We start from the raw sequence: 6,000 nt of genomic DNA on the forward strand, positions 1-6,000 counted from the left end.
ATATTTTTTCATAGAACAGGTTTTACATTTGCTTTATTAATATCGACTTGTATTATATTAAAATAAAAATTTAAAAGAAATTCTTCAGAGTTAAGGAATTAAAAACTTAAAAGAAGTTGAGATTCTTGCTTGATGCTGGTTAGATCAGAGGCAAAGATAGAACCCTGGGTAGAGTCTTTTCCTCTAGTCATAATGATATTTTGAGGTAAAAAGTGAATATTATCAGGTAAAGTTATGGAGCAATATAAAAGGATAAAATTTATTTTGACTGGACACAGTGGCTCATGTCTGAAATCCCAGGTATTCAGATAGCAAAGATGGGAGGATCACTTGATCTAGTTAGCTGAACAACAGGCTGAGCAACATTGTGAGACCTCATCCTGACAGTACTAAGGATAAAAGTAATTTGTTGTGATTCTGTTTGGAGAGAGAGGTGTGCATACATAGAAAACAGAATATGGTCAACTGTCTAACAAAAATGTTGTGGTTACTTAAAGATGATGAAATTATGCTTTTATTTTTTAAAAAATGATATCATACAACAAAACAAAGCACAAAAAGAGAAGAAATCATCACAACAAAACAGAAAAGGGAATGTAGTTTGGTTTCTCATTGATGGAAAATTTCTGTAAAGCAATTGGACTCTATCCAAGTTAATATTTCTAGGAGGAAAATAGACATTTCATCAAAGTAGTTTTTACAGGTTAATTTTACTTGAATTACATGTATTAGTTTATTGTGTGTTTACTGAATACCATGTATAATTAGGACTTGAAATAAAAGAAGTGAGAACAGAAACAATATTTTCTTTAAGGTGCTTATAAACATATGATTTACCTATTTAAACATTTACATGCATTAAGTATATACACACATGTATACGATGCACACATTATATAACGTATCAATGGAGGCCCAGCATGTTATGAGAGCACTTAGAAACATCCAGTCATACAATGACACTCTGGCATGACTTCCTATCTTTAAAAGTGAAAGTTAAGGATGCACAGGCCACTTTCCACCTCACCTCTTTCTTACAAGAAGCACCACTTCTCCGCTAATGTTAACTCTTATCTAATGGTGACCTGTATTTCCCAGTGCCTGAAGAGAATGAGAAGCACTTCAGTAAGAGCCTCTTTGAAGTCATCTGATGCCATGTGAATGCGATACTTACTAATTTATACAACTAGTTTATACATACTAGCTTATACAACTTCGAACTTATGTAAAATGAGTAAGATTTGTCTTAGTGAACCACCTTCTGCCTACGATCATGGCATATGCATCAACAAATGCTTAGAAAATTTGCATAAATTCCCCACATGGGTGAAATATTAGAGAGAATTAGGCATATATCAGTCACTTTGAAACTATGACTCTTAGAATAAGAATGAATGAAACATATAGAAAATATTTCTAAAATATAGTCTTAAGAAAAATAATGTCCTGCTTTCTCTCTTCTCTGTTAACACACACATACACACACAAAGAAAACTTTGCCTGAACTTTTCTGTTAAATATACATGAACGATAACACAATCTATACATCTTGAATATTCATCCTGAAAGGGCAAAATTCTGTGATTACATTTTTCTATTTTACATGTAAACTGCCATACAGTATTCTCATAAACTAAATCAGTGATCATTCTCTTCCTACGTCTTATGAAATAAAAGCATTAATTTTACTCTCAGATTAATTCTTATACATTTTATTTTTAAATGATTTGTGGACATAAAAGAAAGGCTTTTATGAAACAGTTTTATATGAGTAACTTCTACACTAGATTATGTAATGGCAAGTACACAAATTTAATAGAATAATATGCATGCATTTCTAATATGTATAGTACAACCACATGGAAACCAATATTCACTACCAACTGAAATTCTATAAACCAATAAAAATTACTTTCCAATTTAATAGTTCATGCTATCCAGTCATTACCTTGGCATTAGCAGATATTTGGCAGTTCTCATAAGGAATAAGAAACAGATCATTTGTATTTGTTAGGCTTCAATTACTGCATGAATGTGTTAAATCTCAAACAAATGTAGAAGCAATCATATATGTATTTAAAAATGTTCACACAGCAATTTACTATGGTTTTAGGAACTTGTTATTATCAATTCTTAAGCAATAGGATAAAGTGACCAAGAGTACTAAGTACATACACTGAGCAATTGCTGTTTCTAATCCCATAATGGCTCATATAAACAAATAAAAACAACCTTATGAATTATTTTTGTGACTTCTACAAAGAGAGAAAAAACTGCTGGATCAATGTGTGTGAAATTTTCCTTTAGGTACAAGCTACTGCAATTTCACAGTTAAATCGTAGATTTGTCAGAGAGCCCCATTGAGTAAATTTCACATTTTCATGCCTTGCAGATTGTTACTGAACATAATCGAAATGAGATTCGAAAAATCCCTTTATTTGCTGTCAGGAGTGAGCTTTAAATTTGAACAAACTCTAATTGTGTTTACTCCACAGAGAAGTGAGCATGATTTCAGCCCTGTCTTGACTTGTCATAACAAAATTTCCACTTCTAAAACATTATCTTTCTTAATTTTACTCTTTTATGAGATTTCTAAACTCTATTCTGACTTGGATATTGAACTTATATCACCCCGAATAAAAACACAGAATACAGGTTCCTCATTTCCTATGACTTCTTTCTTAAAAGGTTATATGAGTTTTTCCCACTGAAGAATGTATAAAATTTTTATTCAAAATTAAATTTTTATATATCCAGTGAGATACGATACAATCTAATTGAAGTTCTTACTCTGTGGTCATAAATGCTGTATGCATTATGTAAAGATATGTATCAGATATATACTCAATACCATTCATGAACAGCATGATTTTGTGAAAAACAATTCAGTAAGAAAACACCTATGATTGAAAATTTTATTAAGCCCTACACCATTCCTAAGTACTACAAGGCTACTTTCCTTTTGAAGGTTAAACAATTAGACTACAGTTTTCCTAATTATATATATACATATGTATGTATGTATATCTATGTATCTATCTATCTATCTATCTATCTATGGTATCACTGAACTTCACCTCTTACTATATTCATTCATATAGAAACTTCAAAATAAGTTGGTTTTCCCTCCACACAATTGCAATACAAAACAAAGCTATAGATTGACTTATCACATATGATAAAATATTATATAGTACTAATATTGAACTGAATGAGAAATCAATAAATTCTTTGAATTTAAGCTTTTTTGCTCGGCAGAGATAAGTAATATCAAAAGGCATTTCTTACCAGTAGATTTTAAAATTGACCTACCTATGACTTCTTTTAATTTTATTTTTTATTATTATATGTTTGAAGTGCATAATGATTACCTTTATCTTGAGGAGTGGTTACATGTTCATGGAACTCATTAATGCTTTTTAATTTCCTTTTCCCTCCCCTTTTTGCTTTTTCCGTCTAGCTCTTGTCTTCCTTCCCATTTTCAAAATATCTTTATGAAATTAAATTATCTGTTATATCATTAATTCAAAATGTCTCACTACAGATAAATTTTGTATCTTATATGTTTATATTAGTTCCATGCTATTTCATAAAACTGAGGTAGATTTTATAGAGCATAGGAATAGAAATAAGACCTTATATTTCTATGGGTTATAACAATAAATATCAAGATTATAATTATTTCTAAATAATATAAAATCACCTATCACAAGCAATGTACACATCAGATGCTTTTAAATCACAGAAAGGGAATCATATTTCTTACTACCTGTCATTGCAAAACAGGGGAAATTGGAAAAGATGAACATTTAAGTAACATATTGAAATGTTTACAATTTATACACAAGGAAATGGAAATGAACAGAAAGGCACCCCAGGCAATGAAGGTGTCATTTGCAAAATTCACAGAACCAGAAATACCAGTACATACCTGGATAACTGTGTGTGTACAGAAAGATAAATTTGAAAAAAATATATTAGGCAAAACCCTGGAAAATGTGATGACAGAGTAAGAAGACTCCAATTGTTCATAAGTTTAAATAACTGAAAAAAAAGTTAATATCTGTGGAGGATGATTGATTAGAGTGGGAAGTGCACTGGGCACAGGTCCAGAAGATGTGAAGAGCCACCGTCTTGCAGATATGAACAAATACCTTAAAAACTTAAACCTATCTCAGGGTTTTGTTCTAAAATCAATATCTGACTCAGAATTTTGTGGGAGAAGTACCTGATAAAATAGTTTGGAGATTCTAACAATGACCACAGCACACAGAAAGATACACATTTATTTAAAAAGATGGATATTCAAACCCTGAATCACTAATTTGGCTTCATACCTTGAACAACTGGTTTTTGCATAATGAAAAAATTGCTGTAAAATTTTCCTAACCTTTGCAGTGACAATAGGAAAAGAAAATAAAAACACTGCTAATGAGTGTTTACAAAGGCTAATGGTTGTACAGTTTCACGGACAGTTTAAGAGAGGTAACTGGTTACAAACGCTATTTAATATGTTTTATTTGCAATGCTTTACAAACTAAAAATACAAATTAGGCTGTAGGGAGCAAATACCTCATAATGTTTGCTCTAGTCTCAGGTTTTTTTCTGAGTTCGTAACTTCTGTAGGGGGAAATGCCAAAGTTGGTCATATCGTTAAAGTAAAAGTGAAGGGAATGATGTTAAAATCTGTAACAGTTGGGCCAGGGATTTAGCTCAGCGGTTTGGTTGCCTGCCTTGCAAGTGCAAGGACCCGAGTTCAATCCTCAGTACCAAAAAAATAAAATAAATAAATAAATAAAAAACCAAACTGTAACAGTTGCTCTACAATCACATGTGCATGTGCACACACACACACACACACACACACACACACACACATCTCAGAATTAGACATTTACAAAAAAGATATCAAGTATTATGGTGTTTTGACATATAATGTTTGATAGTTGAGTTTCTTTATTTAATTAAGTATCTTCTAACACTGTTGTGTGGTCTTTTCCTCTTTTCAAATTAGAAAAAATAATTACTGGTTTGTTGTTTTAATTCCTTGTTTGGATATGAATCTGTGCTTGAGGTAACATTAACATGCATGATTATGCTTTTTAAATATCTTCATGTTCTTTAGTATTATAAAGACTACATTGTTTTTCCCTAGAAAAACTTACTTTCTGGAGAACCATTACCAGTGACAGCATGCTCAATGAGGAAGAAAGGTGAAGACAGCCTTTGTGCTAAGATTCAAAGGGCTGAGATGTTTCTTAGTGGTAGAATGCTATTTAGAAGGTGCAAGACTCTTGGCTCAATCTCTAGCGCCAGAAATAAAAGGTATAATAGATAATGTGAAATAGGAAGAAAAGGGACACAGGGGAAGGGGAAACAGGAGTGGTGAGGAAAGGAAAGAAGGTAATGGAATTAGTATGATAGAATGACAAATAATGGAAACAAAGTCTTTGCAGATAGGAAGGGAAGAAGGGGTTGAAAGGAGGGCAGGGGGATGAGGAAAAAATAAGAACCAAGATGGATTATGCAAAGGAACAAATTTCTAACAGTGGATGTCATTATACTGTATACCTTAAATGTACCATTAAAATCAATTCAAAAAAATAATGAATGAATAGAATAACATACATAAATACAATTCATGAAGATTCAGAAGACTCGGGTTAATCTTTGATGTGCCTCTTCTGGGATCTGTAATTCAGAGGCAGAAACATTTGTTCTTTCTATTGTAGAACGGAGAAAATCAAAAGGAACATCTGCAATGTAAACAGAATCGGCCAGAAAGCTCTTTGCCTATCACAAGATTTAAAAATATTGATGACCGACAACATGAGACCTCACAAAAAATGATTGGATAGATCAAGTGTACTCTAGTATTAATTTACTTTAAAATACACACAGATTTTTTTTGTGCTAAATGGAATAATGCTGCTTTCTTCATCAATAAAGTTAATTTTCATCTCGTTATCTTTTTATCAATATAAACTCATGCAGTATTAA

The sequence above is a fragment of the Fukomys damarensis genome, unplaced genomic scaffold (genome assembly GCF_012274545.1).
Source record: "Fukomys damarensis isolate Sample0158 unplaced genomic scaffold, DMR_v1.0_HiC HiC_scaffold_24, whole genome shotgun sequence".
In the NCBI taxonomy this organism is placed as follows: domain Eukaryota; kingdom Metazoa; phylum Chordata; class Mammalia; order Rodentia; family Bathyergidae; genus Fukomys; species Fukomys damarensis.